Genomic DNA, 14581 nt, shown 5'->3' on the forward strand with positions numbered 1-14581 from the left:
CAAAAACAACTACATATTAAAACTGCTCAGTTCAGTACAGTTCAATCACTCAGTCATGTCCGACTCTTTGCGACCCCATGAACTGCAGCACACCAGGGTTCCCTGCCCATCATCAACTTCCAGAGTTTACCCAAACTCATGTCCATTGAGTCAGTGATGCCATCCAACCATCTCATCCTCTGTTGTCCCCTTCTCCTCCTGCCTTCAATCCTTCCCAGCATCAAGGTCTTTTCAAATGACACACTTCTTCACATCATGTGGCCAAAGTATTGGAGTTTCAGCTTCAACATCAGTCCTTCCAATGAACACCCAGGACTGATTATATTTAGGATGGAATGGTTGGATCTCCTTGCAGTCCAGGGACCCACAAGAGTCTTCTCCAATGCCACAGTTCAAAAGCATCAATTCTTCGGCACTCAGCTTTCTTTCTAATCCAACTCACATCCATACATGACCACTGGGAAAACCATAGCCTTGACTACATGGACCTTTGTTGACAAAGTAACGTCTCTGCTTTTAAATATGCTGTCTAGATTGGTCATAACTTTCCTTCCAAGGAGTAAGAGTATATTAATTTCACGGTTGCAATCACCATCTGCAGTGATTTGGGAGCCCCCAAAAATAAAGACAGTCACTGTTTCCCCATCTATTTGCCATAAAGTGATGGGACTGGATGCCATGATCTTAGTTTTCTGAATGTTGAGCTTTAAGCCATCCTTTGCACTCTCCTCTTTCACTTTCATCAAGAGGCTTTTTCATTCTTCACTTTCTGCCATAAGGGTTGTGTCATCTCCATATCTGAAGTTATTGATGTTTCTCCTAGCAATCTTAATTCCAGTTTTTGCTTCCTCCAGCCCAGCGTTTCTCATGATGTACTCTGTATATAAGTTAAATAAGTAGGGTGACAATATACAGCCTTGACATACTTCTTTGCCTATTTGAAACCAGTCTGTTGTTCCATGTCCAGTTCTAACTGTTGCTTCCTGAACTGCATACAAATTTCTCAGGAGACAGGTCAAGTAGTCTGGTTTTACATCTCTTTCAGAATTTTCCTCAGTTTATTGTGATCCACATAGTCAAAGGCTTTGGCATAGTCAATAAAGCAGAAATAGATGTTTTTCTGGAACTCTCTTGCTTTTTCCATGATCCAGCAGATGTTGGCAATTTGATCTCTGGTTTCTCTGCCTTTTTAAAACCAGCTTGAACGTCTGGAAGTTCATGGTTCACGTACTGCTCAAGCCTGGCTTGGAGAATTTTGAGCATTACTTTACTAGCATGTGAGATGAGTGCAATTGTGCGGTAGTTTGAGCATTCTTTGGTATTCCTTTCTTTGGGATTGGAATGAAAATTGACCTTTTCCAGTCCTGTGGCCACTGCTGCCATGGCTTCATGGTGCCAAATCAGCAAGCGGCAGAGAGGAGATATCCCTCATCCAAGGTCAGAAGCGTGGGCCATGAGGATATTCCCCACGTTGAAGGTAAGAGAAACCCAAATAAGATGGTAGGTGCTGAGAGACGGCATCCGAGGGCAAACAGTCTGAAATCACAATCACAAAATCTAGCCATCTGATCACACGGACCACAGCCTTGTCTGCTCAGTGAAATTAGGCCATGCCCTGTGGGGCCACCCAAGACTGATGGGTCATGGTGGAGAGGTCTGACAGAATATGGTCCACTGGAGAAGGGAATGGCAAACCACTTCAGTATTCATGCCTTGAGAACCCCATGAACAGTATGAAAATGCAAGAAGATAGGACACTGAAAGATGAGCTCCCCAGGTCGGTAGGTGCCTAATACGCTAATGGAGATCAGTGGAGAAATAATTCCAGAAATAATGAAGCGATTTTTAAGAAAGCAAAAACAACACCTAGTTGTGGATGTAACTGGTGATAGAAGCAAGGTCTGATGCTGTAAATAGCAATATTGCGTAGGAAGCTGGAATGTTAGGTCCATGAATCAAGGCAAATTGGAAGTGGTCAAACAGGAGATAGCAAGAGTGAACATTGACATTCTAGGAATCAGTGAACTAAAATGGACTGGAATGGCAGATGTCCATTGTATCTACTACCGTGGGCAAGAATCCCTTAGAAGAAATGGAGTAGCCATTATAGTCAACAAAAGAGTCCAAAATGCAGTACCTCAATGCTATCTCAGAAACGAAAGAATGATCTCTGTTCGTTTCCAAGGCAAACCATTCAATATCATGGTAATCCAAGTCTGTGCCCCAAAGAGTAATGCTGAAGAAGCTGAAGTTGAATGGTTCCATGAAGGCCTTAAGGCCTTAAAACTGCTCGGTGAATTCCAAATGGGATAGAGCCAAAGAACTTAATGTCAAAATCCATAATAATCAGTTCCTGTTGTGTTGTTCAGTCGCTCAATTGTTTCTGACTCTTTGCAACCCCATGGATTGTAACAAGCCAGGCTTCCTTGTCCTTCATTAACTCCCGGAGTTTGCTCAAAGTCATGTCCAATCTGTCGATCATGCCATCTAACCATCTCATCCTCTAATGCAGCTTCTCCCCTGCCCTTAAATTTTTCCAACGTCAGGGTCTTTTCCAATGAGTCAGTTCTTCTCATCAGGTGGCCAAAACAGGAGCTTCAGTTTCAGCATCAGTTCTTCCAATGAATATTCAGGACTGATTTCTGTTAGGATTGACTGGCTTGATCTCCTTGATCAGAGACTCTTGATCTCAAGAGTCTTCTCCAGCACCACAGTTCAGAATATCAATTCTTTGGTATCAGCCTTTTTTGTGGTCAAATATTCACATCCATACATGACTGCTTGAAAAAGCATAACTTTGACAATATTAACCTTTGTTGGTAAAGTGATGCCTCTGCTTCTTAACATGCTGTAGAGCTTTTCATAGCTTTTCTTCCAAGGAGCAAGTGTCTTAATTTCATGTCTGCAGTCACCATCCACAGTGATTGTGAAGCCAAAAACAATGAAGTCTCTCACTGTTTCCATTTTTCCCATTTTTGTATGCAGTGATGGAACTGAATGTCATGATCTTCATTTTTTGAATGTGGTTTTAAGCTAGCTTTTTCTTTTTTTAATTTAAATTTATTTATTTTAATTGGAGGCTAATTACTTTACAATGAGATCGGAGTGGGTTTCAGGATGGGGAACACGTGTAAGCTAGCTTTTTCAGTCTCCTCTTTCATCATTATCAAGAGGCTGTTTAGCTCCTCTTTGTTTTCTGCCATTAGTGTGATGTCATCTGTGTATCTGAGGTCATTGGTATTTTTCCGGGCAATATTGATTCCAGCGTGCGCTTCTTCCAGCCTGGTATTTTGTGTGATGTTAAAGTAGCAGGGTGACAATATACAGCCTTGACATACTCCTTTCCCAATTTTGAACCAGTTTGCTGTTCCATTCCAGTTCTAACTGACGCTTTTTGACCTGCATACAGGTTTCTCAGGAGGCAGGTAAGGTGGTCAAAAGTTCCTTCTTTTTTTTTTTTAATTATAGTATTTTTTTTCTTTCTTTTTTTAAAAATTTTATTTTATTTTTTAACTTTACAATACTGTATTGGTTTTGCCATATATCAACATGAATCCACCACAGGTATAAACGTGTTCCCATTCTTTTTAATAAGTTTCCACAGTTTGTTGTGATCCATAAAGTCAAAGACTTTCATGTAGTCAATGAAGCAGAAGTAGATGTTTTTCTGCATTTCCTTTGCTTTTTCTATGATCCAACAATGTTGTTAATTTAATCTCTACCTCCTCTGCCTTTCTAAATTTAGCTTGTAAATCTGGACGTTCTCAGTTCACATGTTGTTGTAATTTAGTATGAAGGATTTCGAGTATTATCATGCTAACTGGCCTTTTCCAGACCTGTAGCCACTGCTGAGTTTTCCAAATTTGCTGGCATATTAAGTGCAGTACTTTCACAGAATCATCTTTTAGGATTTGAAATAGCTCAGCTGGAATCTCATCACTTCTTCTAGCTTTGTTTGTAGTGATGTCCACTTGACTTCACACTCCAGGATTTCTGGCTCCAGGTGAGTGATAACACCATCATGGTTATCTGGATCATTAAGTCCTTTTTTGTACAATTCTTCTGTATAATCTTGCCACCTCTTCTTAATATCTTTGCTTCTCTTAGGGGCATACTGTTTCTGTCCTTTATTGTCCCCACCACTACATGAAATGTTCCCTTGCTATTTCTAATTTTCTTGAAGACGTCTCTAATCTTCCCCACTGTATCGCTTTCCTCTACTTTTTTTTCTTTTTCTTTTTTGCATTGCTCACTTATCAAGGAGCAATCTTGTTTCTTATCTCTCCTTGCTATTCTTTGGAATTCTGCATTCAGATGGATATATTTTCCATTTTGTTCTTTGCATTTTGCTTCTCTTCTTTCTCAGCTCTTTGTAAGGCCTTCTCAGAAAGCCATTTTGCATTGTTGCATTTCTGCTTCTTGGGAATGGTTTTGCTCACTGCCTCCTGTACAAAGTTACAAACCTCCATCCATAGTTCTTCAGGCACTCTCTCAGATCTAATCCCTTTAATCTTTTTATCCCTTCCACTATATAATCATAAAGGACCTGAATGGTCTAGTGGTTTGCCCTGCTTTCTTCAATTCAAGTACGAATTTCACAATAAGGACCTCAGGATAAGAGCACAGTCGGCTTCCAGTCTTGGTTTTGCCAACTGTATAGAGCTTCTCTATCTTTGACTGCAAAGAATATAATCATTCTGATTTCAGTACTGACCATCTCATGATGTCCATGTGTAGAACTGTCTCTTGTGTTTCAAAGAGGCTGTTTGCTATGACCCATGTCTTCTCATGTCAAAAATATTTTAGCCTTTCCCCTGCTTCACTTTGTACTCCAAGGCCAAACTTGCCTATTACTCAAGGTATCTCTTAATTCCTACCTTTGCATTTCAGTGTCCTATATGAAAAGTAGATTTTTTTTTTTTTTTTTGCTTTCATGTTTAGATCTAGAATGTAATGTAGGTCTTCATAGAACCAGTCAAGTTAACATATTTTGACATTAGTGCATCGGGCATACACTTGGATTACTGTGGTTTTAAGTGACTTGCCCTGAAAATGAATGGAGATATTTCTGTTGTTTTTGAGACTGCACCCAAGTATTGCATTTCAGAATCCTTTGTTGGCTGTGTGTGCTACTCCATTTCTCCTAAGGAATTCTTGCCCATAGTAGTGGATATAATGGTCATCTGAATTTAATTTGCCCATTCCTGTCCATATGAGTTCACTGATTCATAAATCTTGATGTCATAATCAGTACCATACTTTTTATGTCTATAGCATTGTAGTATAGTCTGAAGTCAGAAAGTGTCATTCCTCTAGCTCCTTTTTTCTTTCTCAAGATTGCTTTGTCTATTTTGGGCCTTTTGTTCTCCACGCAAATTTTAAGTTCTTTTTTTTTTTTTTTTTCTAGTTCTGTGAAAAATTGCCATTGGTAATTACATATGGATTGCATTGAAACTGTAGATTGCTTTGGGTAGTACAGTCATTTTGACAATATTGATTTTTCTAATCAAAGATAGTGGTATATCTTTCCATGTGTTTGTGTCTTCAATTTCTTTCATTAGTGTCCTGCAGTTTTCAGATTACAGATCTTTTGTCTCATTAGGTTTACTCCTAGGTATTTTATTCTTCTCTAAAGAAAACATGTAGATGGCCAAGACACCCATGAAAAGATGTTCATATCACTAATTATTTGAAAGATTCAAATGAAAACTAGAGCATGATATCCCTTAACATGATTCAAAAGAGCTATCATCAAAAAATCCACAAACAATATGCTGGAGAGTATGTGGGGAGAAGGTAACCCTCCTACACTGTTATTTGAAACAGCTACTGTGGAAAACAGTATGTACATTCCTTTGAAAACTAAAAATAGAGCTACCATATGACCCTGCACCTTACCCCTGGGCATGGATCCAGTGAAAACCTTGGTCTAAAAGGAAACACATACCATAATGTGCATTGCAACACTGTTTACAATAGTCAAGATATGGAATCAACTTAAATGTCCATCAACAGAGAAATGGATGAAGAAAATGTGGTAAATATATACAATGGAATATTACTCATCCATTAAAAGAATGAAATACTGGCCTTTGCAAAAATATGGATGGACTTCAGATCAGATAAGTTGTTCAGTTGTGTCCGACTCTGCGACCCCATGAACCCCAGCATGCCAGGCCTCCCTGCCCATCACCAACTCCCGGAGTTCAGGAGACTCCTCTTCATCGAGTCACTGACGCCATCCAGTCATCTCATCCTCTGTCGTCCCCTTTTCCTCCTGTCCCCAATCCCTCCCAGCATCAGAGTCTTTTCCGGTGAGTGAACTCTTCGCATGAGGTGGCCAAAGTACTGGAGTTTCAGCTTTAGCATCATTCCTTCCAAAGAAATCCCAGGGATGATCTCCTTTAGAATGGACTGGTTGGATCTCCTTGCAGTCCAAGGGACTCGCAAGAGTCTTCTCCAACACCACAGTTCAAAAGCATCAATTCTTCAGCACTCACCCTTCTTCATAGTCCAACTCTCACATCCATACATGACCACAGGAAAAACCATAGCCTTGACTAGACGAACTTTGGTGGCAAAGTAATGTCTCTGCTTTTGAACATGCTGTCTAGGTTGGTCATAACTTTCTTTCCAAGGAGTAACCGTCTTTTAATTTCATGGCTGCAGTCACCATCTGCAGTGATTTTGGAGCCCAGAAAAATAAAGTCTGACACTGTTTCCACTGTTTCCCCATCTATTTCCCATGAAGTGGTGGGACCAGATGTCATGATCTTCGTTTTCTGAATGTTGAGCTTTAAGCCAACTTTTTCACTCTCCACTTTCACTTTCATCAAGAGGCTTTTGAGTTCCTCTTCACTTTCTGCCATAAGGGTGGTATCATCTGCATATCTGAGGTGATTGATATTTCTCCCGGCAATCTCAATTCCAGCTTGTGTTTCTTCCAGTCCAGTATTTCTCATGATGTACTCTGCATACACATTAAATAAACAGTGTGACAATATACAGCCTTGACGAACTCCTTTTCCTATTTGGAACCAGTCTGTTGTTCCATGTCCAGTTCTAACTGTTGCTTCCTGACCTGCATGCAAATTTCTCAAGAGGCAGTTCAGGTGGTCTGGTATTCCCATCTCTTTCAGAATTTTCCACAATTTATTGTGATCCACACAGTCAACGGCTTTGGCATAGTCAATAAAGCAGAAATAGATGTTTTTCTGGAACTCTCTTGCTTTTTCCATGATCCAGCGGATGTTGGCAATTTGATCTCTGGTTCCTTTGCCTTTTCTAAAACCAGCTTGAACATCAGGAAGTTCACAGTTCACATATTGCTGAAGCCTGGCTTGGAGACTTTTGAGCATTACTTTACTAGCTTGTGAAATGAGTGCAATTGTGCGGTAGTTTAAGCATTCTTTGGCATTGCCTTTCTTTGGGATTGGAATGAAAACTGACCTTTTCCAGTTCTGTGGCCACTGCTGAGTTTTCCAAATTTGCTGGCATATTGAGTGCAGCACTTTCACAGCATCATCTTTCAGGATCTGAAATAGCTCAACTGGAATTCCATCACCTCCACTAGCTTTGTTCATAGTGATGCCTTCTAAGGCCCACTTGACTTCACATTCCAGGATGTCTTGCTCTAGTTCAGTGATCACACCATCATGATTATCTGGGTCGTGAAGATGCTTTTTGTAAAGTTCTTCTGTGTATTCTTGCCACCTCTTCTTAATATCTTCTGCTTCTGTTAGGTCCATACCATCTCTGTCCTTTATCAAGCCCATCTTTGCATAAAATGTTCCCTTGGTATCTCTAGTTTTCTTGAAGAGATCTCAAGTCTTTCCCATTCTGTTGTTTTCCTCTATTTTTTTGCATTGATCACTGAGGAAGGCTTTATTATCTCTTCTTGCTATTCCTTGAAACTCTGCATTCAGATGTTTATATCTTTCCTTTTCTCCTTTGCTTTTGGCTTCTCTTCTTTTCACAGCTATTTGTAAGGCCTCCCCAGACAGCCATTTTGCTTTTTTGCATTTCTCTTCCATGGGGATGGTCTTGGTCCCTGTCTCCTGCACAATGTCATGAACTTCATTCCATAGTTCATGAGGCATTCTATCTATCAGATCTAGGCCCTTAAATCTATTTCTCACTTCCACTGTATAATCATAAGGGATTTGATTTAGGTCATACCTGAATGGTCTAGTGGTTTTTCTACTTTCTTCAATTTAAGTCTGAATTTGGCAATAGGGAGTTTATGATCTGAGCCACAGTCAGCTCCTGGTCTTGCTTTTGTTGACTGTATAGAGCTTCTCCATCTTTGGCTGTAAAGAATATAATCAATCTGATCTCAGTGTTGACCATCTGGTGATGTCCATGTGTATAGTCTTCTCTTGTGTTGTTGGAATAGGGTGTTTGTTATGACCAGTGCATTTTCTTGGCAAAACTCTATTAGTCTTTGCCCTGCTTCATTCTGTATTCCAAGGCAAAATTTTCCTGTTACTCCAGGTGTTTCTTGACTTCCTACTTTTGCATTCCAGTCCCCTATAATGAAAAGGACATCTTTTTTGGGTGTTAGTTCTAAAAGGTCTTGTAGGTCTTCATAGAACTGTTCAACTTCAGTTTCTTCAGCATTACTGGTACTTTGGTCAATTTTGGTCACCACATACTATAAAGAAATCAGTGATCCCTCAGTTTTCAGATCTGCTGCGAAACACATGTATGTAATACTGACATACTTCTTTCACTATATGTTACACACAAGTTTATGTCTCCTTTCTGCTTATGAATGTGAAGGATTTCTGTTTTTTTTTTTTCTATTTTTTTCCCCTTAGTCTAGCAAATAATAAGTATTTTCAAAGAATAAGCTTGTGGATTTTTATCCTATGTGTTACCATTTTTGTTTCCCAATTTATTAATGCTATCTTTTATTTTTCTTAATTACCTTCTCCTAGTTCTGGTTTATTTCATTGCCTTTCCCCAATATTTTTAATATAAATTTATTTATTTTAATTGGATGCTAATTACTTTATAATATTGTATTGGTTTTGCCATACCTCAACATAATCCACCACGTGTGTTCACATATTCCCCATCCTGCAACCCTCCTCACACTTCCTTCCCTATACCATCCCCATACCATCCGTATACTTCCCTCCTCATATCATCCCAGTGCACCAGCCCCAAGCATCCTGTATCATGCATCAAACCTGGACTGGTGACTCGTTTCATATATGATATTATACATGCTTCAATGCCAGTCTCCCAAATCATCCCACCCGTTCTTAAAATTCCCTATGACTTTTCATCAATCATAAAATCAATCCAAATGCTTATATACCTGGAAATAACCCAGATAATCTTTTCTTTTCCTCATATCGGCTTCAGCTCATAAAATCTTCTCTCATTGAGTAGAATCCCCCCAACTTGATGTTTTCCAAATACTGTTTTGTTGCCAAAGCTTTGCACATAACTTGACTTGGGACACTCAACATTCACTCAGCTTACCAGAGACTGAAGCCCTGTTTCCAACCCTGGAAAAAACACATCTAATTGACAAATGTAAAAGTGATCCATGCCATTGTCCTCAGAACTTGTCAAAGTCAGAAAAGAAAAAGCATCTGTCAAAACCTACTTAAGCTAACATTAAAGGTAGGAGGTATAAACAGAAACTCAGGAGCAAAATACTTGAACAGATTGTAAAATGCTGTCATTTTGGTATTGAGCAAGTCATTGGACTTTAAAATTTCCCCTCCTTCCAGTTTACATTAAAGTAGAAGGAAGCATCATTCCTTAAAGATGATTCTAGATCAGTGCAATTTGGTAAAAATAAAACACTTCTGACAATTACTGTTAAGTTTTTTTTGAAGGAAAGAACATCTGGAAAAGAGCACTTACCATAACATGCAGCTTTATTGGACCAGCCATCTTGACCACATACTATGGAGACTGTAGTGTGTCCATCTCGGTTCTCATACCCATTGAGACATTCATAGTCCAGCCTGTCGTTCAGCCTGAACCATGTGCCATCACTTTTGGCTCTGGTATTCTCAAATACTGGCCTGTCACAGGATTCTAAGGGATAATAGGATTGCAATTTCATTTCTAATATTATTTAGTGGGCAATTTGATTGAGTTTCATCTCAAGGGAAAAGGGCTTAACTAGTTAGTATGTACTAATCATTAAAAAAAAAGCCAAGAAACCAGTGATATATCACTGTCCCAAAATAATTACTAAAAATGAAAAAAACATGTATTTCTATGCAACATTTTTCTCAACACTTAATGTCCCTGAATTATTTATTTTATGAACATGTTCCTGAGTTGTTATACTTATGCACTTTTCCAATGCAAGTATAAAATACAGTAGTATTATACTATTTTCATAACAGCATTTTATGAATTAATATCCCAAATTTATTAGCAGTTGTGACATATGTGCCAAAGAAAACTTAATTGGAAAAGTAATTTTTAAAAGGCAAGTTAATTTTTAAAGACTCCATAAAATTTTTAGAATTCACATGCTGATTTTCCTTTTCCATCTATATTTCTAATGGTTGTATATTCTTTTATACTTATCAAGGTTGAACACAGACATAGTTCTATTATTTATAGCTATTTACAAGAAAAGATGTTAACAAACAGTCTCAGTTTTCACTAACACCATAGTACTGATGTTAATAAAGGTTTAAATAATTTACTTCAAATTTCATAATGTGTGAAAGCAAAATTATACTAGCAAAACATATTAGATATATTTTCATAAAAAGACTTAGAATGGAAAATTGTCATATATTAAAATCAAATAAGTTTGATATGAGGCAACTTTTTTCTTTGTTGAGGATGTAGTGTCTGTAGCAAGAATAGACATTGGAAAAAATAAAATGAAAACAGTAGAAAAGGATATTATAAATACACACTTCACTTAAAGTGAATATGTAAAATATCACTTCAAAAATATCACTGAATAGCTTTGAGATGAATAAGACAAACTCATTAATTTTTCTTAGAAAAGTTTCATAAACATCTCTGTGGTATTACAGGGAAACATTCAGCACAGCAGGATTTGTTCCTGTCTAGAAGTTTTTCTCTGTCTCCGCTAACTAGATGTTTATGAAGTTTTCCTAAAAGAGGATATTTCACAAAGATATACACCCTAGAGACTAAAACATATGAATTATACATCATATTTTGAAGCTTATGCACCATGGTCTCACATCTTTGCTTAAACACATAACCTTTAGGTTTAGACTTGAATTACTGTGATATTGAATGGTTTGCCTTGGAAACAAACAGAGATCATTCTGTCGTTTTTGAGATTGCATCCAAGTCCTGCATTTCGGACTCTTTTGTTGACCACGATGGCCATTCCATTTCTTCTGAGAGATTCCTGCCCGCAGTAGTAGATATAATGGTCATCTGAGTTAAATTCACCCATTCCAGTCCATTTCTGTTCGTTGATTCCTAGAATGTCAACATTCACTCTTGCCATCTATTTTTTGACCACTTCCAATTTGCCTTGATTCATGGACCTGACATTCCAGGTTCCTATGCAATATTGCTCTTTACAATATCGGACCTTGCTTCTATCACCAGTCACATCCATAGCTGGGTATTGTTTTTGCTTTGGCTCCATCCCTTCATTCTTTCTGGAGTTATTTCTCCACTGATCTCCAGTAGCATATTGGGCACCTACTGACCTGGGGAGTTTCTCTTTCAGTATCCTATCAGTTTGCCTTTTCATACTGTTCATGGGGTTCTCAAGGCAAGAATACTGAAGTGCTTTGCCATTCCCTTCTCCCGTGGACCACATTCTGTCAGATCTCTCCACCATGACCCGTCCATCTTAGGTTGCCCCAAGGGCATGGCTTAGTTTCATTGAGTTAGACAAGGCTGTGGTCCTAGTGTGATTAGATTGACTAGTTTTCTGTGAGTGTGGTTTCAGTGTGTCTGCCCTCTGATGCCCTCTTGCAACACCTACCGTCTTATTTGGGTTTCTCTTACCTTGGGCGTGGGGTATCTCTTCACGGCTGCTCCAGCAAAGTGCAGCCTTTGCTCCTTACCTTGGACGAGGGTTATCTCCTCACTGCCGCCCTTCCTGACCTTCAACATGGGATAGCTCCTCTAGGCCCTCCTGCGCCCACACAGCCATGGCTCCTTGGACGTGGGGTTGGTCCTCCCGGCCACTGCCCCTGGTCTAGGGTGTGGGGTAGCTCCTCCCACCCGCCGCCCCTGGCCTCGGGCTTGGGGCGTGGGTATCTCCTCCCGGCCGCCGTCCCTGACCTCAGACTCAGGGTAACTCCTCTCGTCGCCACCCCTGACCTCGGATGCTGGGTATCTCCTCTAGGCCACCTCCCCTAACCTCAGATGCGGGGTAGCTCGTCTTGGCCATTGCTGTGCCATCACAGTCTGGTACTCTCAGACGCTGCCCCTGACCTCGGACGTGGGGTAACTCCTCTTGGCCGCCGACATTCGGGCATGGGGTCCTCCCGGCTTCTGCCCCTGACCTCGGACATGGAGTGGCTCCTCTTGGCTCCAAGCCAGGCTTCAGCAATGCATGAACGGTGAACTTCCTGATGTTCAAGCTGGTTTTAGAAAAGGCAGAGGAACCAGAGATCAAGTTGCCAACATCCGCTGGAACATGGAAAAAGCAAGAGAGTTCCAGAAAAATATCTATTTCTGCTTTATTGACTATGCCAAAGGCCTTGACTGTGTGGATCACAATAAACTGTGGAAAATTCTGAAAGAGATGGGAATGCCAGACCACCTGACCTGCCTCTTGAGAACTCTGTAGGCAGGTCAGGAAGAAACAGTTAGAACTGGACATGGAACAACAGACTGGTTCCAAATAGGAAAAGGAGTTTGTCAAGGCTGTATATTGTCACACTGTTTATTTAATGTATATGCAGAGTACATCATGAGAAACGCTGGACTGGAAGAAATACAAGCTGGAATCAAGATTGCTGGGAGAAATTTCAATCACCAGATATGCAGATGACACATCCCTTATGGCAGAAAATGAAGAGAAACTCAAAAGCCTCTTGATGAAAGTGAAAGTGGAGAGTGAAAAAGTTGGCTTAAAGCTCAACATTCAGAAAACGAAGATCATGGCATCCAGTCCCATCACTTCATGGGAAATAGATGGGGAAACAGTGTCAGACTTTATTTTTCTGGGCTCCAAAGTCACTACAGATGGTGACTGCAGACATGAAATTAAAAGATGCTTACTCCTTGGAAGGAAAGTTATGACCAACCTAGATAGCATATTCAAAAGCAGAGACATTACTTTGCCAACAAAGGTTCGTCTAGTCAAGGCTATGGTTTTTCCTGTGGTTATGTATGGATGTGAGAGTTGGACTGTGAAGAAGGCTGAGCGCCAAAGAATTGATGCTTTTGAACTGTGGTGTTGGAGAAGACTCTTGAGGGTCCCTTGGACTGCAAGGAGATCCAACCAGTCCATTCTGAAGAAGATCAGCCCTAGGATTTCTTTGGAAGGAATGATGTTAAAGCTGAAACTCCAGTACTTTGGCCACCTCATGCGAAGTGTTGACTCATTGGAAAAGACTCTGATGCTGGGAGGGATTGGGGGCAAGAGGAGAAGGGGACGACAGAGGATGAGATGGCTGGATGGCACCACTGACTCGATGGACGTGAGTCTCAGTAAACTCTGGGAGTTGGTGATGGACAGGGAGGCCTGGCATGCTGTGATTCATGGGGTCACAAAGAGTCGGACACGACTGAGCCACTGATCTGATCTGATCTGATCTTTAGGCTTAGGATTAGAGACTGGCTCTCAATCAAGTTCAAGAAGCATAGAGAGTCCAACACAGGATAAACCCAAGGAGAAACATGTCAAGACACATACTAATGAACAGAGATTAAACACAAAGAAAGAATATTAAAAGCAGTAACTAGCCAAAGCAATCTTGAGAAAGAAAAAGACAGTTAGAGGAATCAACTTTCCTTACTTCAGACTGACTACAAAGCTATAGCCATCCAGACAGTATGGTACTGACACAAAAACAGAATTATATATGAGTGGAACAAGATAGAAAGCACAGAGAGAAATCCACATACCTATGGATAGCTTATTTTTGATGAAGGATGAAAGATAATGCAATGGGGCAAAGACAGTCTCTTCTATAAGTGCTGCGGGGGAAACTTCACAGCTACATGGAAAATAATGAAATTAGACTACTTCCTAACATAATATACAAAGATAAACTCAAAATGGATGGAAAACACAGGCAGCACACCCTATGTCATATATCACAACAAGATCCTCTATGACCCACCTCCTAGTGTAGTGGAAATAAAAACAAAGATAATCATGTGGGACATAATTAAGCTTAAAAGCTACTCCACAGCAAAGGAAACTATGAATAAGGTGAAAAGACAATGCTCAGAATGGGAAAAAAATAATAGGAAATGAAACAACTGACAAAGCATTTATTCCCAAAAGATACAAGCAGCTCATATAAATCAATACCAGAAAAACAAACAACCCAATGAAAAAGTGGGAAAAAGACCTAAACAGACATTTGTCCAAAGACCTACAGTGGCTAATAAACACATGAATATATTCTCAGCATCACTC

General features: G+C 39.9%; 1 pseudogene; it reads right to left on the reverse strand.

Moving 5' to 3' along the window:
* The window catches only part of LOC104998885, a 129495-nt pseudogene extending 117119 nt beyond the window's left edge, over positions 1-12376 (reverse strand).
* Between the last annotated feature and the right edge of the window lie 2205 nt (positions 12377-14581).

Source organism: Bison bison, unplaced genomic scaffold, assembly GCF_000754665.1.
Source record: "Bison bison bison isolate TAMUID 2011002044 unplaced genomic scaffold, Bison_UMD1.0 scf7180017864338, whole genome shotgun sequence".
Lineage (NCBI taxonomy): Eukaryota > Metazoa > Chordata > Mammalia > Artiodactyla > Bovidae > Bison > Bison bison.